The sequence below is a fragment of the Microcaecilia unicolor genome, chromosome 8, assembly GCF_901765095.1.
Source record: "Microcaecilia unicolor chromosome 8, aMicUni1.1, whole genome shotgun sequence".
In the NCBI taxonomy this organism is placed as follows: domain Eukaryota; kingdom Metazoa; phylum Chordata; class Amphibia; order Gymnophiona; family Siphonopidae; genus Microcaecilia; species Microcaecilia unicolor.
The window spans coordinates 60,103,411-60,129,657 of record NC_044038.1 but is presented as its reverse complement, the minus strand read 5'-3'; the positions used below and the strand labels follow the sequence as shown (position 1 = coordinate 60,129,657).

Genomic DNA, 26,247 nt, shown 5'->3' with positions numbered 1-26,247 from the left:
ACATTATAGATGTGTTGCTACTGGGTGGGCCTGAACCTAGGGTTACCATATGGCTCCAGAAAAAGGAGGACGGATTGAGCCAGCCGGGTTTTACTTCCATTGCTTTGAAAGCAATGGAAGTAAAACCTGGCTGGCTCAATTACTTCCATTGAAAGCAATGGAAGTAAAACCCGGCTGGCTCAATCCGTCCTCCTTTTTTCTGGAGCCATATGGTAACCCTACCTGAACCCAAAGTGGATGGGCCTGGGCCCACCCAAGCCCACCCTTGGCTACGCCACTGCACTGGAGAGATTAAGGCATGACCATTCCCCTTAATCTTCTAGTGGTCACTAACCCCCCCCCTCCCACCCCCTAAGATGTGACAGTGAGCACAAGGTTCCATGACACCTTCAGGTATGATGGTCATTCCTATTAGAGCAGCAAGCTGGTCCCTGGAGTAGTGGACTGTAGAGAAGGGGGACCAAGGGCCATATTCCACTCTAACTGGTACACTTATGGTGGAAAGTGTGAGCCCTCCAAAAACCACTAAATACCTTCTGTACCTACATATAGGTGACACCTGCAGGCTTGAGGGCTATTGTAGTGGTACACCGGTGTTGTTTTTTTCACTGGGTACGGTTGGGTTTTTTTGTTTGTTTGTTTTTACTGTTCCTGGAGGACTCTTAATACAATATGAAGTTGTTATGGTGAAAGTTGAACCTGGGACCTTTCATGTGAAGTGCACTTGCAGTGCCCCCTAGGCTGCCCCACTGCTCTACTGGGACGTCTGGCTAGTCTACTAAAAATGTTGGCCCCCAGACATCCCAATGGCTTGTTTGTGCTTTTCACTAGGAGGGTTTTATTTTGTATTATTATTATTCCAAAATGGTACCTGAAGAAAGATGCACTGAGCACAAAAACGTCTAGGAAATGGTGATTTTCAAAACAAAAAATAGACATTTTTCTTGTTCGAAAATCGCTCTATTTGTCACTTGACTTTTGGATGTTTTTCACAAAACACTCCACATCAGACTTAGGCATCTTATCGAAAATGCCCCTCTGTGATAGCCTGAAGGATTTTTAAAACTGCTGTTTGTAAGTACCTATGGTCACTAGCTGCTTCCATATCTTAGCTAGCTTTCTATAGGTCACAACCATCTCTAACATTTATGATGTACTCTGAAATTCATATTATGAGCAGATGTTGCCATAACCAAATGCTATACCAAAGAACACCAGTATCACAAAATATTGACGTATCTCCTTAATCAGAATTATCCTTTCCCTAACTGAATATGCCCAGTCCTCAACTACACAATTTGCTTCAAATAAGAGTTTTTTAACTGAAATATGTGGTGACATATTTGGCCTTTGTGCCTTCAAAGTCATCTGGATAATGTAGTTTGTGTAGAAATTATCGTCCTCTGACTGGCTACAAGTGCAATAGCTTACTGAATTCCACAGTGAACATAATTTTAGCTGGTTTCTCAGAAGGTATTCCTAGGGGCATCTTCGGCATTACATTGGACTGCAACCTAACACTAGAGAGCCAAGTAACATCCACAACAAAGAAAATGTTCCACTCAACGTGGAAACTCAAACGCGTGAAACAATTCTTCCCGAGGGAAACATTTCACAACCTGATACAGTCAATGGTACTAAGCCACGTCAACTACTGCAATGGAATTTATGCAGGATACAAAGAACAAACATTAAAGAAACTTCAGACTGCTCAAAACATGGCAGCTAGGCTTATCTTCGGAAAAAACGCGATTTGAAAGCGCAAAACCCCTCCACAAAAAAACTACACTGGCTCCCAATCAAAGAACGCATTGCTTTCAAAATCTACACTCTGGTTCACAAAATTATCTACGGTGAAGCCCCGGAATACATGACAGACTTGATCGACCTACCAACTAGAAATACATCCGAATCAACACGAACGTATCTAAATCTGCATTACCCAAGTTGCAAAGGACTCAAATACAAACCAACTTACGCATCCAGCTTCTCCTACATAAGTACACAACTGTGAAACGCATTACCAAAACCCTTGAAAACTACGTATGACCACCTAAACTTCCGGAAAAAAACTAAAAACTAGCCTGTTTAAAAGGCATACCCTACCGATCCAACATAAATGCCTGATCTCTGCAACACAACAAAACTAAAGTACGTCATGGACATAACACAACTCTTCCGTTGTACGATTCCCTAATGTGGCTGTACCACATGAACTTTATCTTACCACAACACCACTTTGCATTTGTTTACACTAGAGTCTGCAAATGCCTCTCCGGCACTATGTAAGCCACATTGAGCCTACAAATAGGTGGGGAAATGTGAGATACAAAAGTAACAAATATATAAATAAATAAGTTAGGAAAGGAAAACAGTACTAAACCCATTCCTCCACTGTCCCCCGCTCCCCTCTCCCCCCGCTGCCTGCACTAAACTGTAAGTTCAAACTGCATGGCCATTTTCAGCTCACACCTTTTACGCTAACTTTCAAGTTCTTTTTCAAAATTTGCCCAAAACACATGTGTGAAAAGCATCCATACAGTTTGCAACTCTTACGACTATTTCAAAATTGCCCCTTATCATTAGCAAAGAACAGAAGCCCTTCGAATGCCCTGTCTCTGGTGTCAAGGAAATGAATTGAAGACCCATTTCAGCCCTGCTTAGTATGAGGCTGAGGTTTACTAAGGCGCGTAGGCACCTACGCAATTCCAACACGCATCAAATTAGAACTACTGCCTGGCTACCGTGTGCCCCGGGCGGTAATTCTATTTTTGACGTGCATCCAAAACACGCGGCAGAAAACAATTTCTATTTTCTACCGTGTGGCGCTAGCCGGGCGGTAATTGGCAGTGTACGCGCGCTGATGATTGCCACCCGGTTAATGTGTGAGACCTTACCGCTAAGTCAGTGGGTGATGGTAAAGTCTCAGGCTGAAAATGGATGTGCACTGGTTTTAATTTTGCCGCAAGTCCATTTTGCCACAAGGCCTTTTTTCCAGGCGCGCTGAAAAATGGACCTGTGTGCGTCCAATACACGCGCCTACACCAGCGCAGGCCATTTTTTGGCATGCCTTAGTAAAAGGACCCCTGAAATATTACCTTGGCACACCCTCAAAGGGAGAGGATCCTCTTCGGCTGATACTTTTGTTTTCGACAGAATGCTTTCTGCTCCCACCCCATACTGCTAAGAAGAGGCCCTTAACAACCCTGAATCACAACAAAATTCTTTTTCACGTAGAAGCTGTTTTTTCAGCACAGCCCAAAGACTTTGGCGTTCAGTTCTGTGCAATGTCATGCGGAAGGAACTGGTTCAATTCCCGGGTCAATTTGGGCTGGGAATGCCACAGAGACGGTGTTCGCAGCCTCTAGGTAAGGAATGAGTTGTGGTCACTGTTTAAAAGTTACACCTAATGGCCAAATTCAGAGTTCAGTGTTGCAGGGTTCTAAAAGGACCCCAGGCCAGGATCATCCCTACATGGTGGGGATGGGGGCGATTCAAAATAAGGGAAATAATCCCCATGTGGTTTCAAAAGAAGATTAGTGGTGCCGGATCAGTTTTATCAAGTTACCCAGTTCCAGGAGGGAGAGTTTGGACTAGTCCTGGATTTCTGACAAACTCATCCTGGTGCATTATGGGACCTGCAGCACTGGTGCTGATGGGAAGAATAAGGGATTACATATCCTATACTGCTTAAGTTCACAGCCAGGACTGGCCAAAAATTCTCCTTCCTGGAACTGAATTATTTGGCAGCTCTGCCAGATCCTTGCCATGGTTCTGAATGAGATGAAAAATCAAAAGAGCAGGAAGTCAAAAATTTTAAAAAGTGGTTTCTCCTTTTTAGGGCGCAGAATCCACATATTTCAGCCTAAGAAACTGTGAGCAGGGCAGGCCTGTGATACATTTTATTCCACTGTTGCTACAGTGTAATTTCTAACTTTACCTTTACCCTGGTGGTTTTTCCACTGCGATATCTTCAGTGATAATCCAGTGCAATTTTACCACTGGAACACAATTTTGATCAATCTGCCTGCTAGTCAGCAAGGATTAAAGCATCTCTACAACCCTTTACTAATAAAATATCCCAGGGATCTAAGTGTATTACAAAGATTTATTCAAAGTTAAGTGAGCACTATTAGAAGTATATAAAAAATCCTCATGCAACTAAAGAGGTTTCAGTTAAAAATAGCTCTTTTTTTTTTTTTTGCAAATTGATTTTTTTTTTCACAGGACTAGTGCTCTAAAAAGAGACCCAAAATATTCAGTAAAAGGAGGCCAGCGAGCTGCCTGGCGAGCAGCCGCACATAACATGGCAGCTACCAAGGGTTTCAGTTTGCAGAAATCTTTTACAATGTGCTCCATGAGGCTGGCCAGTGCCCTGCAGACTATGGAACTCACTCCTTCCATATTAGCATGGCCTCCACCGCATCCCACCACAGGCTCCCCCTCATGTGATCAAACAGCTGGGCCACTGGAGGTCAGCAGCATATTGCACCTTCATCAGACTATTGGGGCTGGAGGGCTCAACGCAGCATCCTTAACTGCTCCCTTCATTTTGCAGACCTCAAGGCACGGCAGCAGATGGTATGGATCACTGGACATTTTTATATCGAGAATATTAGCAAGCACTTGGTGGTCCAACCCCCAGGTATACACCTCGGAGTGGACAACAGAGATACATCTGTCACCTGGCTATGGGTTCCAGGTATGCGATGGCACCAGACACTGCTGGACACCTCCCCCCCCCCCCCAGTTGGACGGAGTCTGATGTCGCAGCACGTTGTAACGTCAACGTGCTGCGACGTCAGACTCCGTCCAACTGGAACTAAGGATGCATGCAGCTTTCACAACACGACGAGGATGAAGAAGTTAAAGAAGACCACGGCTGGGCTGGCGGGGGGTTGGGGTCCCCCGCCAGCTGAAGCAATATTGTAAAAAGCCGGCAGGAGGAAGCGGACCTCGGGGGTAGGTGACGGCGGTAGGCGGGGGAGGGAGGGAGGGTTAACAGCGGTAGGGGGAGAGTTGACGGCGGTAGGGGGGGGCGGCAGCCAGGGGGGTTATAATGTGCCCCCTCACTCTAGCCCCTGCCCCCCTACCGCCGAACCTCAGATACGCCTCTTTCATCGTGACAGCGAAGCTTGATCTTTTCGAACTATCCGTCCTAATGGACAGAACCACACTTCTCTGGTCCAACATCATCCCTGAACTGCAAGGGACTGATTCCAGATTATGGTCCAGAGGCATACACAAAGCGAATCACCAAATTGGATTGTGGACAGAGCACCTTGGTGGAGTGAAAATCTGGCACAACTGGGCATCTCCTCTCATCCCAGGAAACTTCAGGCAGGATGCAGTTCATCTTTCTGAAGTCGCAGAGAACCTGCTCATCAATGATGTCCAGGAAGCCTTGGAGAGACATTGCTAATGGGGATAGGGGGGACCAGGGGAATGCTTCGCAATCCCAGGTTGTGGTAGAGGCACCTAAGCTGGAACTGCTAGAGGTGCTGGAATAGCAAGCAAAAGGGAATTTGGACACTTGAGCTGAGGACAGAAACACTCACTAGTGACAGACTGATCACCTAGCTGGCTCTAACGCATGTGGAATACTAGACTTGGGTGCAGTCCAAAGCAGACATACACTGCAGCCAGGCTGGAAGAGATATGGCTGGCCATTACATGGATCAGTGAGCCATGCTCCCTAGCTGGAAAGGCATAGCGGGAAGAAGGCCTCTGCAGCACAGAACTTAAGGCTCAGGTGCTTCCTAGAGGTTATGTTAATGTGTATTAATAAAGCTGTGGCCATTTATTCCCAAACTTTCTTCTTGCTTAGTTATTGCGTGCCTTTGTGTGTGGGCTGGGGGTGAAGGTGTGTGCAGCCTGCCTATGTTAAGGTTTTCAGTCAATCTTTGCTTATGGGATAACAAAAAGAGCAAAACAAAAGTGGTCTCAGATTTTCATGCAGAGTAACACCTGAAGAAGAAACCTATATATGGTTTCAAAAGCTTGTATTACACATTTGTGAAGTACCAGGTCAGGGCTAGTGGAAAACATAAAGCAGTATTCCACAGTTCAAAAAAGTTACAGGTCGGTGACTGGAGAGAAAATCAGCAGTGGCACTATAACGTGGCCTAACAGAAGATATCATAGCCTAGTAAGTTTTCTCTTGCCTCGCAAAAATAAAGGCTGTTTGGATTTGCACATCCTTTTTCCTGTTGTTACTCCGCCCTTGTTTGTCATCGTTGTTTCCAGGACCAATCTTCCTACCAGAACTGTGTAGGTGTGGAAAAAGACATCACTGGTGTAGGAAATATTCTGCCCAGTGCTATAAACAATATAATTAGCAGCAGTAAATACTTCCACTGATTTTCTATGACAACATACTTCATCCAAAATGAAATCCTATATACCTAGACAGATAGAGATAGGTTTATTTACAGGAATGTTTGTTGTCAAGGAAAAGCATTATATTTTCTATGCAAAAACTTACATAATCTCTGCATGATGGTTTAATGTGTCCTTTATTTCTCCACAGAACACAGTATAATCACTGGCCTTTGAGTGATAATTTAAAGTTCAATATAGGAAAAAAGTTATTATTAATCGATGAATAATTTTTAGCATTTTGCAGAGTTCTTCCTTCAGTCCTGGCTTCTTCCTCCCCAACTCAGCTTTCCAGGCTTGACTACTACTACTACTACTACTTATCATTTCTATAACGCTACTAGATGTATGCAGCGCTGTACGCTTGAACATGAAGAGACAGTCCCTGCTTTAAAGAGCTTACAATCTAATCAAGACAAACAGGACAAATAAGAGATAAGGGAATTACTAAGGTGGGAATGATAAAATATGGGTACTGAACAAGTGAATAGGGATTAGGAGTTAAAAGCAGCCTCAAAAAGGTGGGCTTTTAGCCTAGGTTTGAAGATGACCAGAGATGGAGCTTGACATACCGGCTCAGGAAGTCTATTCCAGGCATATGGTGCAGCAAGATACAAGGAACGGAATCTGGAGTTGGGAATGGAGGAGAAGGCTACAGATAAGAGAGATTTACCCAATGAATGGTGATCCTGGGGAGGAGTGTAGGCAGCGATAAGAGTGGAGAGGTACTGAAGAGCTTTAGAGTGAATGCACTTGTATGTCAAGAAGAAGAGTTTGAACTGAATGCGGAAACGAATAGGGAGCCAATGAAGTGAGTTGAGGAGAGGGCTAATTTGAGTATAGCGACACTAGCAGAGTATAAGTCATGCAGCAGAATTTTGAACAGATTGAAGGGAAGAGATGGCTCAGTGGGATATCTATGAGAAGTAAGTTGCAATAGTCTAAGTGAGAGGGGATAAGAGTGTGGATAAGGGTTTTGGTAGTGTGCTCAGAAAAGAAAGGATGAATTTTGGTGACATTATAGAGAAAGAAATGGCAGGTTTTAGCAGTCTATTGGATATGTGCAGAGAAAGGGACAGAGGAGTCAAAACCCAAAGGTTACGAGCTGATGAGGGTGATATCCACAGCGATAGAGAATGAGGGAAGAGGAGAAGTGGGTTTAGGGGGAAAGATAAGAAGCTCAGTCTTGGTCATGTTTAGTTTCAGATGGCAGTGAGCCATCCAGGCAGCAATGTCAGACAGGCGGATCTGGATTCCTGCTGAAATTTCTGATTTGTAGAGGTAGATCAGCATAAAGGTGATACTGAAAACCATAGGATGAGATCTGAGGACCAAGGGAAGAAGTATAGATGGAAAAAAGAAGAGGTCTCGAGGCAGAGCCCTGAGGTACACCAACTGATAGTGGGATAGAAGTAGAAGAGGATCTGCCAGAACATACAGTAAAAGTGCAATGGAAGAGATAAGAAAACCAGGAAAAAAACAGAGCACTGAAATCCAAGTGAGGACAGCATATGAAGGAGTAGGCAGTGATCAACAGTGTCAAAAGCAGCAGATAGATTCAAGAAGGATGAGGATAGAATAGAGACCTTTGGATCTGGCCAGGAACAGGTCATTGAAGACTTTAGCAAGGACTGTTTCAGTTGAATGAAGAGGGCGAAAGCTAGATTGAAGTGAATCAAGAATAGCTTGAGATGAAAGAAAGTCAAGACTACAGCGGTGAACAGCATGTTCCAGGGTCTTGGATAGGAAAGGGAGGAGAGAGATGGGGCAATAGTTGGAAGGACAGGTTGTGTCCAATGAAGGTTTTTTTGAGGAGTGGTTTGAAGGCATCAGGAACATTTGCAGTGAAAAGCGAAAGACTGAGGATATGACAAATAGAAGGAATGACAGTAGGAGAGATAGTGCTAAGTAGATGGGTGAGAATAGGATCAGAGGAGCAGGTAGTTAGTTTCGAGGACAGAAGATCAGTTTGAAGGAGAAAAGAAAATGTGATTTCAGAAAAGAAGGCAGGCGTTGAAGGAGGGTTCAGAGAATGGACTGAGAGAAGGAGAGGTGGAGGTGACTTGGTTGAGAATTCAAGATTAATCTTGTGAACCTTATTATGAAAGTACTCAGCCAGAGTCTGGGAAGAAAGTAAAGGGGGAGTTGGAGGTGAAGGCACTTTGAGGAGAGAGTTCAGTATGGGAAGGAGACATTGAGGGGAGACTGGAAGGAGGTCAGCAAGAATTTGAAATGTACGAAGTCAGCATGGGCATGGGATTTCAGCCAAAGGTGTTTGGCAGATCGGGCACAGGAACGTAGGTAGCGGATTCTAGAGGTCATCCAAGGCTGGGGTTTGGTACACCTTAAAGAACAGGGAATGGAAGGAGCAAGAGTATCTAGAGCAGAGGAGAGAATAGTATTATAGAAAGAGACAGCCTCATTGACAGACTTGGATAACGTAGTGGTTGAGAAGAGGTTTGAAACACTGGAGGACAGAGTAGAAGAGTCAATAGCTTGAAGATTCCTAAATTTATTGGTGGAGATTGGACAAAATTGGGGGGGAAGGGTGTTTAAATGTGAAAGTTATCAGATAATAGTCAAAGAGGGGAAGAGCTGAGGTGCAGAAACTGGAGAGTGAGCAGTCGAAGAAGAAGATAGGATCAAGACAGTGACCATTCTGGTGAGTAGGGGTAGTGGAGCACAGTTGAAGATTGAAAGAGGATGTTAAAGTGAGAAACTGAGAAGCATAAGAGTCAGAGGGATCATTAACACGAATGTTAAAATCCCCAAGAATGAGGGAAGGAGATGAAGATTCAAGAAAGAAGGAAAGCCAGAAGTCAAAGTCAGTGAGAAAAGAAGAAAGGTACTTATCAGGTGGTCAATAAATGACAGCGGAGAAGTAGAGGAGTGAATAGACAGATGGAGTGGACTTCGAAGGAAGAAAAGCAGTAAGACTGAGGTGGAAGGCTTGATCACACTGTCTCTTCCCCTATCACCCCCCCCCCCCCCCCGCACCCAAATTCTTTTTTGACCTCTAGTCTTGACCCTCCCCAATTCACCCTCTCTCCCCTTTAGCTTGATTCCCAGATGCAAAACTCCCCAGATTTCTCTCTCTGTCCCGTCCAGACTTAGCTCTCTCCATTCCAGCTTTCATGCTTTGCCTCCCCCCCCCCCCCCCCAGTGCTCTCTCTCCCTGTCACTACAAGAGCTCAGTTCCCTCTCTCTCTGTACCCTCAGGTTCCAACTCTACCTCTACTCATCTCTCTCTGCTTCCCTGCAAGACCATCAGTTCACTGGCGCTCTCTGCACCCACACCAAGCTCAAATTCTCTACCCCTCCCCTTCCAGTTCTCTATCCCTATCTGCCAGCGAGGCCTTCTGTTTGCTCTCACCCACACTCCCTCATGTTCACCCCAGCACTGCCTCTCTTGCTGTCTCCTGGCTGTGGGACAGCACTGGTACTGTAGCTTTCTTGTTTTTACTGCCCATGCAGCCGATGCTGCCTCAGTCAGTTTCTTCCTCCTTCCAGCCCCACAGACCCCAATGCCAGTTCTATTGTCTCCTCCTTGCAGCCATCACCGTGCAGAAGTCACCAATTCTTAGCAAATTCCACATTGCCAAGAGGCACAGAAATAGAATTCTCCCGGCCGTGCGCACACAATAAACAGCACATTTTCCACATGAAAAAAAAAACAGTATGTGAATTTTCTCATGCTGCTCTTCTACAGCTGTGTAAACCCCTATCACTGCTGACAGCATCAGAATGGGACATCAGTTTCCACACTCTCGTCCGGACAACTGCTTTCCGCTGCAAGTCTCTAGAGCAGAACTTCAACAAAATTCTGACAGTGCTTTCCATAGTCATGAACACCAAACGTGTCCATTAAAGATAACAAACTGGCTGAACAGCATGGAAACACAAATGCCCAAAGAAAACAACCCCCAAAATGAAACCGGCGACTTAAAGCTACCTACCTGCTATTATTAGCTTTTAACGTCTACAATAGCACCAATGTGGGATCTGTATGATGTTTTTCATCCAGTATCTCTGAAAAATACATAAAGCAACCTCTGAGGTAGGTAATCTAGCATGTTTTAACAAGCAGGTTGTACCAGACCTTCCAAAAGGGACAAACAATAATTAGTGGTGTGATTAGCACGCTCTACTTGGGTATCCTGAGGCACCGAGACTCAGGCAGAGTTAGGGAAACACCACAGCCTGGCGTCTCCTGACATGTTGTTCAGTGCAATGGATCAGGGAGACAGAGGGGATGTGAATTTTTAGCCTGCTTTATATCAAGGCTATATTATACCAATGAAGTTTGAAAAACTGCCTGGTGCTTGTGAGATAGCAGAATAATAAATGCAATACATGACATGAAGTGAGAATCTCCAATGCAGATGGTGTATATTAAGGTGAAGGAATCGGTAATGCCTGAATGTGGGTTTTTGAATGTGTTGCCAATGACCTGCACCCAGGTCTCCTTGTTCGGCGCTTCCAGCCTTTGCATTCTGCATTTTGCTGGCGTGCCCTTTGCCAAGAAATCCATCACATTCATTCGGCTTTCTAGGAAAACAAGCATCATCCCTAAAGGCCACAAGCAGAGCTGGGAAACCATTCCTAACATGCATTATTATTGTTCCAGTATTGTGGGAGAGCACCTGTTTGTCTGTTCCAGTGCATCCATTCATTTTTTGGCCTCGTTAACAGTGATCCTCTGGATGGGGCTGTTGGGGGGCCTTTGTTAAATGAGTTTATGAAAACAAAGAAGAGACTCACCCACTGCAGCAGCTTGCCTGAGAGCTCTTTGTTAGGAAATTAAAAGCACACACTGTTCTAATGCTCCCAGATCACCCCCAAAAGATAATATTTAAAGAGTGTCCCACCTCACCGTCCTGTAAGTCTAACATAGCAGCAAAGGAACCCAGCTGTGCTAATAGGAACTTATTAGAACTGGCTGCCACGGAAAAAGAAGATCAATGGATCCTTTACAAGCGCACAATCAATGCTTTCTACTGATGTGAAAACCACAGGCAATATGATACTGCTATCAACAATACCAAATGTGCAACATGCACTAGCAAAAGGTCGTTAGCATATCATTTTGTTAAAGAGAGTGAAAGGGGGCTGAAGGTTAATTTGGCAAGAGCAGAAAGGCTCCCGAGTCTGGGCTTAGAAAATTTCAGCTTCTCAAGCAAAACCAATGGGACGCGACTCCACATCTCCTAGACCAGGCAGACGGGAAGGATACGGTCCCGTGCCCTGCATATAAAGGACACTTTTGCATTTAGGAGACACTCGGTACCCCTTTACCTCTTCCCTATTCCAGGGACAGCGGAACACACAAACCTACCCCTCAAGCTCTGTAGTTACTGATGGCGTGTAGTGCAAAATGTTGGTGTGAGGCAATGGCCCTAGTGGCCCTCCCCATTCCTTTAGCTATGCCCTAAACTGTTTATTGGGTACTTTGTTCGCTCTCCCCCTCCCCCCCCCCCCCCCCCCAGCTTGTCAGCAGTTTTATGAGTCTATTACTAGCGATCAACTGACCCTTGAAAGGCCAAGCGCATATCACTCACCTCTTAGGCACACATTACTCTTCGGATAGGGACACCCCCCCTACACAGATCACTCGCTGCACCTGAAGGACTTGGGGGGGGGGGGCTCATTTACTGGCCCTTGAGGTAACTGGGTTGGTAGATGATACAGACGCGGCAGGTCCCCTGTCAGCAGTACGTAACGTAACAATACAAGGCCGCTCTGTATGGACCGGGCTGCAAGTCCATATTATATACGGATAGATGGATGTACCTCCCGAGTGGAAACGGACTACTGTGCAGGACCAGGGACAGATCCCGACTCATTTCCTCCCCCCACCTTCGCAGAGAGGCTGGACGGAGGCTGCAGCCGGATGGAGAGCCAAAGAGAGGGGGGTAGGGTGTGGAGTGGGGAGGATCTTTTACCTGGGCTGGCAGAGGCTCCTACGAGGACACTTGGTTGAGCTCCTCCGTCCCCTTTGTTCTCATTTCCAGCCCGATCTCGTCGCCGCAGCTCGTGTCAAAACTGTCACTGCTCTCTTCCTCCCCTTCAGATCCGGAGTAGAGAGGGGGGGGGGGGGGGAGCGATTCTCCAGCTCTCTCGCCTCTTGCGCCCGTCCTTCCCCAGGCTCAGAGGCTGCCCGTCGATCCCGGGGGCTCCGGACTCACCCCCATCGCTTTAGTCCGTGCAAGTGCATAGCCGTGCACCACGAATTGGGGCCAACGGGGTAAGGTGGTGGGAGGGGGGGTAAGAGAGAGCAGCCGATCGCACCCCTGGGCACCGCACGATCCCGCTGGCTTCTCGCACACACCTGCTCCCTCCGCTGGCAGCCGTGCCCGGGTCCCTTCACTGCCTCGCCGACTGAGAGCGCCCCTGTCGGGTGGCCGCCTGGGTCCTAGCGCCCGCCCGCCACAGATCTAGGTCAGAGCCGGAGAAGCGGCGGCGGGGGTTCGTTTCGTTCCTGCTGCCAGTCTCTCTCCCTCTCCAGCCATCTGGCTGCGCATCTATAATTAATGGAGCGGAAACACCGCCGTTTCCAAGGAGAAAGCGGGATCGGAAAGAAGACGATCGATGCCTCGAATCAGATCTTTCGTTTTAGCTATTGACGGATATGTGCCACTCGCCCCCCTGAGCCGAGACGCACCGCAGGCGACAAGTGCAAGCAATTGATCTGGGTAAGCGATCTGCGCAGCCAGGCAGCAGCGACCGAGGCGTTGGAAGCTGAAACCCTTTCGATCGGATCCAGAAAAGCCTGGCTGCACGTACAGAGCTCCGGAGGGGTGGCAGTTTCTCATTTGCAAAGCTCCTTCTGAACCATTGGTGAAGGTGGGAGCAGATGGTACCATGTGTTCTGACAAAATGGCATTGCTCGAACAAAAACACTGGCCCGAGAATGTTAAGAGGCTCTAGGTTTCAACGACTAAAAAGAAGGCTGGCTTCAGAAGGTGCTGCCCTACTGCTAATTTCAGCAGTCCCTCGCCTATTCCGCCCCTTTCCCCCTTCTTCCTCATCCTCCCCAGTTTCCCCTACCCTACACCCCTCTCTTCTACTATCTCCCTACTAAAATCCTCCTACTAAACCTTATTTATTTCTATATATAGATAGCCTCTTCTATAAGCCATTTACAAAGTAACTCATCAATAGAAATCAAACAAAATAAAACATGGAAAAGAAAATAAGATGATACCTTTTTTATTGGACATAACTTAATACATTTCTTGATTAGCTTTCGAAGGTTGCCCTTCTTGGTCAGATCAGAAATAAGCAAATGTGGTAGCTGATAGTATATATATAAGTGAAACATCCAAGCATTTCATTGACAGTCTAGCAGGGTGGGGGTGGGTAGGAGGTATGCATAGGGACATCAAAGCATTTCATTGATAGTCTAATAGGATGGGGGTAGGTAGGTGAGAGGAGGGTGATAAACAGAGAAATACAACTTTATGGTTTATAATGGGCTAAAAACCTTTAAGAGTGGACTAACACGGCTACCGCACCTCTCTACTCAAAGTAACTTAAAAATGCATTACTGTGCATAGCAATAAATAAGCGTAAATCATAATGCACAATTACCATAAGGGGGCATCAGTGGCATAGCTAAGACTGAATGGGCCCCAGATGGAAAAACTGAGATGGGGCCCATATAAATGGTGGGCCTGAGTTGCATGACGAGTGTGGCTGCATCATGTAACATGGCCCACACTCACTCTGTCCCTCAGGGGCAGACAGACTATTGAGACAACAGGGCAGTGCCTGAGGGCCCACACCAGTAGGGGGCCCGCTTTCCCCAAGATTCCATGTCTTTTAATAATTTGGGGTAGGTTATTAGGGCCCGTGATCCTTAGTGCTCCAGGGCCCAGATACCTGTCAGTTCGCCCCTGCCACCTCTCATTGTATAAACCTACCTCCCCCCTGCCTGCAGAGCTGCTGAGCCCATGCAGTAACATCAGGGGCATCCTTAAGATTTGGGGAGGGGCGGAGCTAAATTTGTTACCAGGACCAGTGTACGGCATAAAGAGAGCTGTGTGATAGCACCGGGTTCTCTTTAACCTACTTCTTGGCTGCTTTCCCACCCTCCCTCTCCATCTGCTAGCTTATTTCATATACTGTCCCATTGTATTTTGCACAGTCTAGGTCAGGGTGCATTTGTTAGCTGGTTTGGTTACTTTTATATTGTAAATCTTCCCCCTTGCTCTACTTGTTGCAGCTGGCGGGGCACCGAAGCCAAATAAGCATCCTTTGATCAAAGCAGAGCCACCACGAGACACAGCCAGGCCTGAGGAAGGATCTGTCCACCCATCCCCATCTGGGCCACCACACCACGGCCCCCCCACACACACATTCAGGCCGCCGCTTACCTTCCTGTGTCTGACTACTCCTCCTTTGGTCTGTCATCTCCTGCTCCTGTTTGCCAGGACCCAGATGAATGCATTAACACAATAATACAATCATCCAGGTCCTTCTGCCACACAGGAGCAGGAGAGAGGCAGACCCTGATGCAGCAGGCAGGAAGAAGCTTACTGGCACCGGCCCCCCCTTGGAGACCAGGCCCGGGGAATTCCCCCCCCCCCCCCCCGGCGGCCCTGGATCAAAGAGCAGCATTGCATTGGCTGTGAATCAAGGATCTGGAACATTGTTGAGTGGATAACATCAGTGGTTGCGCCCAGCTTGACTGCACGGTGGGTGTGGGGTTGTTCATCTCTGCAGCCTGGTAAACTTGATGCATTATGCGACCTAGCTGGTGAACGGCATGGTGGGTCACTGTTTGACTTCAGATGAAGTAACTCCCTAACTGGCAGTGGCGTAGCCACAGGTGGGCCTTTAGGGCTCAGGCCCACCCAACAGTAGCACACATTTAGAGGTAGCTGTTGGCGATCTCAAGCTCCGCCAGCTGAAGACTTCCTCCTGATGGTAACAGAAACTCTGTTCTCCATGATACTGGCACCTGCCCATGCTCAGTTTTCAGCGCATGCCTGCTGCAGACTGCCAAGGTGGAGAGAAGCATTTTCCTGCCAGTTGAGATTTTTTTTTGTGTGGGGGGGAGAGAACAGTTGGTGCCCACCCACTTATTGCCCAGGCCCACCCAAAATCTGCTGTCTGGCTACTCCCCTGCTAACTGGTATCTCAAGTGGTGATAAGAACTTTTTGATTCATGGTTTGTGTCCCCTCCAAAATTGGGCAGTTTGTTGATTTAATAAAAGCTGTGACCTATGATTCCTTCAATCCTGAGTATGACTGGTTTATTGTATATTATTTATTTATTTATTTATTTATTTATTACATTTGTACCCCGCGCTTTCCCACATACAGCAGGCTCAGTGCGGCTTACATAGTAAAAAAAAAAAGCATTACAAAGAACGCTGTGATAAGCATAATGACAACAGTGCCCAAGATATATGAATTGGAATATAAGGATAGGATAAGATAGGTAAAAGGGAAGGAGATTGGGAGGGATAAGGTATAAAAGGATGGAGAGGAAAAGATTGGAGATTGAGTATAAGGGGATTTGATAATAAAGGTCAGAGGTATGATTGGTGTCAGAGTCAGTGTCGTCGTCAGAGCATATGCTACACTCTGTGTATTGAGTCGAGCAGCACGGGTGTTTGCGGCCTGCCTGTGTTATACCATCACTCACAAGGTGAGGGGGGGGGGGGAGAACCCTTTTAGAGCATCAGTAAACAAACCCTGCAAAAAGCATACACATTCCACACCCATATAGAAAAAAATACGGTCACAGTAATAGAAATTGAAATCCAAGATTTCAGATATGAACATTTCCCAAAGCTAAATTATTACAATTAATAAATTCAGAAACTAAATATACTTTTTCTTAACCTTTGCTGTCTGAACATTGTTTTGATCCCAGTGTCTCCTGCTTTTCTCAGCTTTCTTCTTCACTCTCTCCAGGGTCTCCTGTCCTTTTGACAGTTTTTCTCTCTCTATGCCCATTATCCATTTTCTCCTTCATCCCTAGCCACCCTGTCCAGTGTCTTCCCTCTGTGTCCCTGTCCCTATCTCCCCCCCCCCCCACACACACACACACATGTTCAGTATCTCTTCTCTGTGCCCTCATCTTACTCTATCCAGCATCCCCTTCTGTGCTGCTATCCCTCCCCTTGTATCTAGCATTGCCCTCTGTGTTCCTGTCTCTATGCTTCCTCCATGCCCAGCATCGCTCCTCTGTCTCCTTGTCCCTCCCCATGTCCACTTTCTCTCCCCTTCCCTTCCTCCTGCACCGTCAACCAATGTTTCCTTTAAGGATTGGCCTGGTGTGTGCAAGTGTTTTTTTCTTGTGAGCAAAAAGTTTTAAAAACCAACAATTTCTGAGCGCCAGTATTAGCAAAGCATTTCTGTATATAGCACAAAAAAAAAACATTTTTGTGAGCAACCATGTAAAATTAGTAAGCGATGCTCCTAAAATGTATGAGCAATTGCTCATGCGCTCTGCTTAGAGGGAACATTGCCCTCAAATCCTGCCCCCCCCCCCTTTCCTCCTCCATGGTCTGGCATCTTCTCTTTCTCTCCCTCCCTCCTTGGTCCAAGGTCTTTCTCTCTCTGTCTATCTGTCCCCCTCCTTGGTCCAGGGTGTCTCCCTTTCTCTCCCCCCCTTCTTGGTCCAGGGTGTCTCTTTCTTTCTCTGTCTCTCTCTCTCCCCCCAGTAAAGGCATAGAAGAAGGCTTTTTAACAAAAGCAGTCTATCAATTTTTAAATGTAGAAAAACCTTCTAAGCCTTTATTTTATACTGTCCCCAAGATACACAAGAGCTTAGATCAACCTCCGGGCTGGCCTATCGTGACCTCCAATACCTCTACTTGAATCACTGTCAACATTTTTAGATTGTTTTTTTGCAACCTATAGTCATGGAGGGTGAGTCTTACATAAGAGAGATTACTCGTTTCCAGAATGTATTAGAGTTGATCCCACAGGTTGATTTTCCATTTTTGATTACAACAATGGATGTGGTATCTTTATATACCTCTTTACCACAAGATGATTGCTTTAACATCTTTAGCCCAAGCATTAGAAGAAAGAGCCCTCCCTCATTTGATTCCCACTTCTTTCTTGTATCTCTGGCTAAAATATCTTTGACAGAAATTTTTTTTTCCTTTTTGATAAAAAATGTTATCTTCAAAAGAAGGGAGTGGGCATGGGGGCAACTTTTGCCCCATCAGTCGCATGTCTATATATGACACATTTTGATCGAAGTTGGATACAGCACAATCCTTGGTCCACTTATATTTATAAATGGTTACGTTACATCGCTGATATCTTCTGTCTATAGAAAGGCAACGAAAACCAAGTAAAAGAATTTTTTCACTGCCTTAATGCCAGAGATGCCAATATCAAATTTACAATGCATTTTTCAACATCACAAATCAATTTTTTAGTCATCAATGTACAACAGAGGTCTAATGAATTCTGCAATATGGTTTTTTGAAATCAACTGATAGAAATTCCTTACTTAGTATGCTAGCTGTCATCCTCTAGCACTGGAAAAAAAAGTTTTGCCATTTTCACAATATCTTCAATATCACCGGATCTATACACAAGATAGTGACTTTAAGACCCAAGCAAAAAAAATAATTTCCAAATTATCTGAGAGAATCCTAACAAATTTTTTTAAAACAAGCCTATAAAAGGGCCAAATTCAACCATCGAGAACATTTGCTTCAACATAAAGGCATTTCGAACATGGAGACTAATATATCTTGTGTAATGCACTTTAAGACTGGATCGCACAAGCACACCCAGTCTTTAAAGATTAAATTCTTAGAATGGCATTTTCCTGTAGTAGAAACCTTGAGGAACTTTTACAACATCAATCAGGAATGAGTCTTACTGAGGATGTAGCTGATCCGGTAGGTCATTTTTGATGCGGTAATTTTAAGACCTGTCAAGTTACCACAGAGACTAAAGAATTTATAAATCCTGTGGATCAAAGAAAATACACCTTAAAATTCCATATGAATTGAGACAGTTCTTTTGTCATCTATACTATAGCTTGTCCCTGTAAGAAATTGTATACAGACAAAACTGAACGCCCACTTAGAATTCATATGAATGAGCACAGATCTTGCATAAAGCACTTGAAAATAGAAGCACTGTTGGAGCACATTGTGTGCAACAATCTCACAAATTTGAAGACCTCAGAAACTAGATCATTGGCCACCTAATGGATACTACAAGAGGAGGGAACAGAGGGAAAAAATTTACCTCAGAAAGAGCAATGCTGGATTTACAAATTAAAATCTTTGACACCTATGGGCTTAAATGTCAATATTGAATGGGAAACTTTCTTATAGACATTAACTAATTGAAGCATTTTATTTATATGTTTTCATATTTTTTCATTTTTTTTAATTGAGGTTTTTATGACATGGGCTGTGGTAAGGTTTTTCCCAATTAGTGGTCAGAAGAGATTCAAGCCAATGATTGGCTCAATTTTTCTGATTGCGTCCTTTTAAAAAGACAGGCACCATCTTGTCTACTTACAAACAGCAGCATTACGTTTTGCTGGGAGACTATACAGGTAAAGCACTGGAATCTATTAGGGCCCCTTTTACTAAGCTGCAACAAAAGGGGTCTTGCACTGGCATCAGTGTGTGTGTTTCATGCGCGCCGAGGCCCACTTTTACTGCAGCGGGTTAAAGGGAAGTCTCTCTTTCCTGCAGGAACTGGCTGTGCGGTAAGTAAAGCACTTGCCATGCGGCCATTTCAGGGTGGAGCCCTTACCCCCACCCATTAAGTTGATGGTAAGGGCTCCCATGCTAGCCCAGCGGTAACCAGGCAGCATGCAGCACTGCCCGATTACCGCCGGGTACACTCCAGCACAACAAAAATAAATGTATTTTTGTAGCCCTGGATATGATGGTGCACTAGGGGTGGGAAGTACTGCCGGGCTGCTGCGGTAGCCCAGCAATACTTCCTATTTAGCGAGCTCCGCTTAGTAAAAGGGGCCCTTAACTTGACAGTTGTAAGATTGTGCACCATGAACCTAAAGTTAAATAACATATTGAGTCAACTATGGTTGTTTTACAGGGCTGAAGGCAAGTAATCGGTGTATCTCCAGATGAAGCTAAGGCGAAACAGCAGTGCTCTGTCGAGCAAGGACCATATGCTAGTTAAGTAGCCCTTTTTCAGCTAAGCTGCTTTAAATTTTGACTGTGGTGAAAGGGTGTAAAAAACAACGATTACCATGAAAATTTAAAGAAAAAATTGGCATAATAAAAATACAGAGTCATGAGGAAGCCTTCTCAGCTGTATGATATTTATCTAATTACAAATATAGTTGAGCTTCTGAAGTCTTTTCCTCCTAACACTTAAGGGGATTTAACGACTCAATATGCAGTAAGAGGAACTTCTATGGCATGTAGAAGAATACAAATGAAATCCCTTAATGCCTTTTTGAGCCTCATCTTCCCTAGATCCAGTGGCTACAGCATTATAGAGGCTATGCTTTAGTCTGCTCTGCTGTTTCTAATAAGATGGTAGATGATGGCAGATAAGGACTAGTTGGCCCAACAAAACCACAACTCTCCCATGTGTTCTGAGCTTGACTTTGCTGCTCCAGTTCTGTGTCACTCTCTATTAGGTTTTGCTAACAGCTTAACCTCCATTGCTGGGCCAGGGAACCTGAGGTAGATGAATAGGTTCAGCCTCTTATGGGCTCTCTAGTAGCCACACAGGCTTAGTCCTTCTCCCCCAGATTCCATGACAGCTGCACAGGATCAGCTCTTTCTTGCTAGACTCTAGAGCTGCCATGACGGCTCAGCTCTCCTTTGCTAGGCTCCAGAGCAGTCACATGGGTTCAACTAAACTCCAGAGTAGCCTCACAGGCTCAGCTCTGTCCTACTAGGCTCCACATCAGCTATGTGGATTCAGCTATTTCCTGACAGGCCCCACAGCAGCCACACATTCGCAGCTTTCCCCTTCCAGGCCCTCTGGCGGTCAGTTGTCTCCTGCTAGGACACAGTCACACAGGCTCAGCTGTCTCTTGCTAAGTTCTATGGTAGCCATGCATACGTATCTCTCTTCTACTGGGCTCCATATCAGCCAGATGGGTTTAGCTGTCTTTTGACAGGTTCCATGGTAGTCACACACACTCAAATCTCTCCTGCTAGCTCTCCCCTTCCAAGCTCCATGGGACACATGAGCTCAATTGTCCCCTGCCAGGCTCCAGAGAAACCACATGGACTCATCTGTCTGCTGCATGGACCTGTGGTAGTCATGTATGTTCAGCTGCCTCCTGCAAGGCTCAGCAGCATCCACGAAGACTTAAGACTGTCTTTTGACAGCTCATCCATCTCTTTCTAGGCTTTGTGACAGTCACTGTGTCATCTCTCTCCAGTTTCCTCCTCAATTACTGAACCCAGTGATCAACAAGTAGCAGAAGCTTGGCTCTTCTGACCTTTTCTCATGGCTGCAACAATCAGTTTCATTTCTGCTTTGTCAGCACATGTCTGAATTTGGAGAGACACAGCAGACCACACCAGAATATACTTTGAGGGCAATAAAATTGTTAGTCCACAGATTATCACTCTCCATGTGACCCTCTTCTCTTCAGTTACACACAGAGTGGCTCAGGAAGTGCTGATCTGTATCACTCTGACAAAGTAGGGAGACAGATGGAGAGAAACCATGTGCTGTTCTATGAAGAGTTATTTTTGGTAGTGCAATCACATTGTCACACTAAAACCAGCCACCACTGTGTGTGTGTGTATATATATATATATATATATATATATATATATATATATATATATATATATATATAGTGCAATCCGCTTAAGTGCAAGCAGGGCCACTGAGAGACTAGGCCGGGCCCGGGGAAAGGCCGCCCCGCATCCCCCCCCCCCCCCCCCCCCCCGCCGCTGCTGGCCCCCGTCACTCCCCCCGCTGCTGCAGTCCGCGGTCTCATCCGCCTGCCTCCACGGCTCTGGGCCCCCTTCATTCAAAACAGCAGTCTCAGATTGCCTTTCTTCTGGCCTTCCCTCCCTGTGTCCCACCCGCATCGGATGTAACTTCCGGTTTCCGCAAGGGTGGGACACAAGGAGGGAAGGCCAGAAGAGATGCGATCTGCGACTGCCGCTTTGAATGCAGGGGACCGGAGCCGAGGAGGCAGGCAGGTGAGACTGGGGACTGCAACGTCGGCAGCCTGACCCCGGCGCCGGGCCCACCTTGGAGGCCAGGGTAATTTTGCTCCCCCTGCCCCCCCTCTCGGCGGTCCTGAGTGCAAGGGTCTGGGACCAAAGAAATACATGCAGTTAACCAGAGCGTGCACTTAACTGTTGTGACCCAAAGAAGCTTGACATCTGATAAACATATGCACAGTATACAGTCTCCATTAACGGACGTTAGGCTTACTTGAAGTAATCAGTTATAGTCATCTGTACACTATTGGGTCTGTGAGTTCCATAGACTACGTCTGCCAGACGGTAAAAACTGTCATAGCTCTGACATCCAGTGGCCTCCAGATAGGCCCGCACGGTGTTGAGACTCTCTAGCGCTCTTGCAAAAGTGACAGGAGGAGGTTGTTGAATTTCATCATCTGTTTCATCATCAGCCGTTGTTGCCTGCGTGTAGGCGCATATCTCGACATCAGTGCTGTCGTCAGCTGTTTGTAGATCGTAATCAACAGCTACGAAGCGATGAAACTCCTCTTCAGTAACACCGGCTGGGATGTCAATAACCTGTTCATCTGACGCGTTTGCAACAGCTGCATCTGTTTCATCCCTCTCCACATCCTTAACAAAGCTTGCCCGCTTGTAGCAGTTCAAAATGGTTGCCTGTGTAACATGATTCCAGGCTTCTTTTTGCATATGTAGGGAATCCAACAGTGATAGATTATGAGCCAGTTCAACAGCACGTTTATCCTTGCCAGTCTGGTCATCCATAACGCTCATCAGACGACGTAGCACAAGAGCCCAATAATGTTGTTTGAAATTGGCTATTATGCCCTGATCCATAGGTTGGATCAGAGAGGTAGTGTTTGGTGGCAAGAAGACCACCTTGACATTAGACAGCCTGACATCTTCCCTGTGTGCAGCACAATTATCACAAAGCAACAAAATCTGACGCTTTTGTGCCCGCATTCTAGTGTCTAACTTCTTTAGCCACTGCTTCCAAATTTCCCCAGTCATCCATGAATTTGCGTTAGCCTCGTATGAAACAGGAAGTCGCTTAACTTTCTTGAAGCAACGGGGCTGTTTGCTCTTTCCATTGACGAGGGGTTCCAACTTCTCACTCCCATCCATATTGCAGCAAAGGAGGATCGTCAGTCGGTCCTTCGACGTTTTACCTCCAGTAGTTTCGGCATGTTTGAATGCAAGTGTTCTATCAGGAATCACTCGCCAGTAGAGACTGTTTTCGTCAGCATGGAAATGTGTCAAGGTGCAAACTCATTCAAGATGGTAGGAAGAACTGAAACAACCCAATTTTCAGCACCAAAGTCATCAGCATGTTGTTTCTCACCATGCTGTTTCTTTAATTTTATGTTGTTCCTCTCCTTCCATCTTTCCAACCATCCAACAGTGGCTTTGAATTCAGTTAGTCCAAGACTTTCAGCTAGTTGGTTAGCTTTCTCCATAAGCAGTGGACCACCGAAGAAGAGCATCTTCTACCTGCTCAGCTTTTCCCGCCCTTTTATGTTTCCTATGTGTATTTGTATTGTTTTGCCAGTCTTCCAGAAGCTGATCTTTCTGCTTCAAGACACGTGAAATTTGACTGGGATTGACACCATATTCTTTAGCAATAGATGCTTGACTGTTTGTTTTCTAATTTTTTAAGAACTTCTATTTGTTCAGCCAGTGTTAAAGTCTTACAGTTCCGCCGCAACGACGCCGACGCCAGTGTACACTCTAACAACATTCTTTCGCTTATTCTGCCTGTGGCAGTTAAAGGGGTGGTAAATTTGAAATCTCGTTGGTTGTCACGCACCAATCGGCTTCTGTATTCCATGCGCATGCTTATGCGGAGTCTTTCCTGCAGAGGAGTGGTCTTAAACCATGCATATAAGCAAATCTTGCACTTATCAGTAGTGCGGTAAACCAAAGTTTGTCCCCATAGAAATTGATGGCGCTAAAACGGGACCGAAGTATATATATAGAAAGAGAGAGAGAGATGAATGTAAAATATGGTTCATGGTATTTGTTCACAGGCTGGAGACGTTAATGCCAGCAGTGGCCACAAGGAGGTAATAGATTGATAGACTACATGAGGTAGACACAGCAGTACAGTTGCAGTTAGTTTATTTATAGCCCGCTAAAGCCAACTATGTATTTCATAGCGGATTACAGTTCAAGATGCTAGATCAAGAAAATCTAGGACATTACATAATAATCCAAAAGTTAAAATGAAATAAAAATAGCTATACCCAAGGCTATTATTATCTGTAACTCCTCAATTATCGATTATATAACGTAACATCTTGAAGAAGGATAAAAAGCTATACTACTACTACTACTCAACATTTCTAATATTACTTCCTTAAAACATGTTTACAAAATAGCATTGTCTTTAATCCCTTCTTGAAGATATCAATACTAGACCCACACTTTAAATGCTGAGAGAAAGATCACCATAAACTGGCTGCTTGATATACAAATAAACAAATGAACATTTTCTTCGAAGTTACTCCTTTAGGACTAGGAAAAGACAAAAGATAATATATTCCTGATGCTATAGAACTGACTTGCCATTGGTCTACAAACAAGAGAAATCATACAGTCGGGGACCATACCATACACAATCTTGAAGATCAAACATCCCAATTTAAACAGTACTCTACCCTCAACTGGAAGCCAGGGTCTATTCCTATCTGACTTCTTCAGAGAGAAAATCAGGTGCTCAGCCACATTTTGAATTGTTTGCATCCTTCTTAAGAGTTGTTTTGATAGACCAAGTAAACAATATTACAATAATCCATCTTATTTAGGATTAAAGATTGAACCACGAGCCGGAATAAATCCTCCCACAGATACTTCCAGATGCTCCTCAATTTCCTCAAAGCACAAAATGAGCTTTTCACAAGGGAATTAACTTAATTTTCTTAGATAATTTATCACCTAGAGTAACATAATCAGGGAGAAAGGGAAGAGGAGGGGGGTAAAGGGTGAAAGAATAGTGAGGTGAGAGGGAAGAGAAGAATGGTAAGGAAGAGAGGGGTAAGAGGATTATGGGAGAAGGTGGGTAAAAGGGAGTGAAATGTTTAAATACAAATACTAATTTGACCGTATATACTGTTCTCTCTCTCTCTCTCTCTCTCTCTTTCTTTCTTTTTATACACTATATTTCATATGGAGAGAAAAAGAGAGAGAGAGAGAGATTGATTACATGTTCCTGGAGATAACAATAACTGAGCTCTTTTTGACATGATAAACTTTAGGTTAATGTTCCATGCCAAGTCACAAAGAGGACAGTTTCAGTAGCCTACATGCTGCTCAAACTATTAGCAGCAGTATAGCAATAGAATTCACTATTTCAACCAGGAATCATCGGGCAAGCTACCTTGATGGTGTGGAGTTAGCCCCACCCCTGGATGGCATCATCAACCTGCTGCTTCTTTCATGCATTTAGGTATGCCTAGTCTAAGGCTAGGCTGACTTATTCTTAACCATCTACATGTTGCTCAAACTATTAGAAGCAGTATAACATCAGAATTTGCCATTTCAACATCAGGAATCATTGGGCATGCTGCCTTATGCTGCAGTGTCCTGTCCCCCCCCCCCCCCCCCCCCCCCCCCCACACACACCCACACACCCCGGATGGCATCCTGCTGCTGCTCTCCTGCATTTAGGTGTGCCTAGTCCGAGGTGTACTACTGAAGGGGCATGCCTAAGGGGCATGTTTTGCCCCTTTGTGGGCACATTAATTGGTAAACTTGGAGATACTTTACTGCTAAGAATTTCCAAATGTTGAGCGAGGCTGTAGATACCTTGTTTTTAAGATGTTTTGAGCATTGATTGTGATTTTGCTCAATTCATCTTAAATTGATGGTTAACAATGCTTGTGAAAATGAAGTTTCTTATTATTTTATTCCTATGGAGGGAAGAAATGTATCCAACTGTTTGGGGAATACCTATCCTATCCCAGTATGAATAAGTGAAGATAGATGCTATAGGGATAAATTACCAGCGCTTATCAATCCTATCAATTACTGGATTGTTCCATATTACATACTATAAATGTAATTATAGGTAATAGAAGAGGTGAAAGTTCAACCAGAATGCTTAGGGAGTGTAAATGGAATTGTGCAAACATTAATACTAGTTTACACAACTTTTCAGACACTCAGTGACTCCGATACCTTGTTTTTAATTTAATGCGAGGTCTGTTTGTAATAAGGTTGAGCTATTGTATGAATGGATTGGTGATCTGTAGCCTTGTTTCATATTTATAACTGAGACCTGGTTGCAGATGACAAATGATTCTGTATTATCGTCATTATGGCCCCGGGCTATATGATATGTCATATCCCTAGAGAACATCATAGGGGAGAGGGAATAGCATTAATCTATAAAAGTTTTTTTCAGGTATCCTCAATTAATTCTTATGTTGAGATGGACTTGGAAATTATGGCATGTGAAATCTCAGATTGCATCTCCCTGGGAAAATTGGGTTGGGTTTTTTTTTTATGTACTTCCCCCTAGGAAAATGGTTTGACATACAAATAATTTGATATGATTTTATAGCATTGTATTGTACATATGCTGGACCAGTTCATAAATGACAGCAAACCGCATTGTTTCCCTTTGAAAATGAGCAGGTGGACAGTGTACATGATAAGGGCATCCATGTACTTTATTTATTTATTTTGTTACATTTGTATCCCACATTTTCCCACCTATTTGTAG

At 44.9% G+C, this 26,247-nt stretch overlaps 1 protein-coding gene and 1 pseudogene across 1 annotated transcript in view; both read right to left on the bottom strand.

Annotated features, from left to right (window-relative positions):
* LOC115476775 overlaps nt 1-5,416 on the bottom strand; it is a 32,188-nt pseudogene extending 26,772 nt beyond the window's left edge.
* SBK1 (SH3 domain binding kinase 1) overlaps nt 1-12,389 on the bottom strand; it is a 102,706-nt gene extending 90,317 nt beyond the window's left edge. The window contains exon 1 of the mRNA XM_030212464.1: nt 12,321-12,389. The gene's annotated coding sequence lies outside the window, so the exon portion shown is untranslated. The remainder of the gene's footprint in view (nt 1-12,320) is intronic.
* Between the last annotated feature and the right edge of the window lie 13,858 nt (nt 12,390-26,247).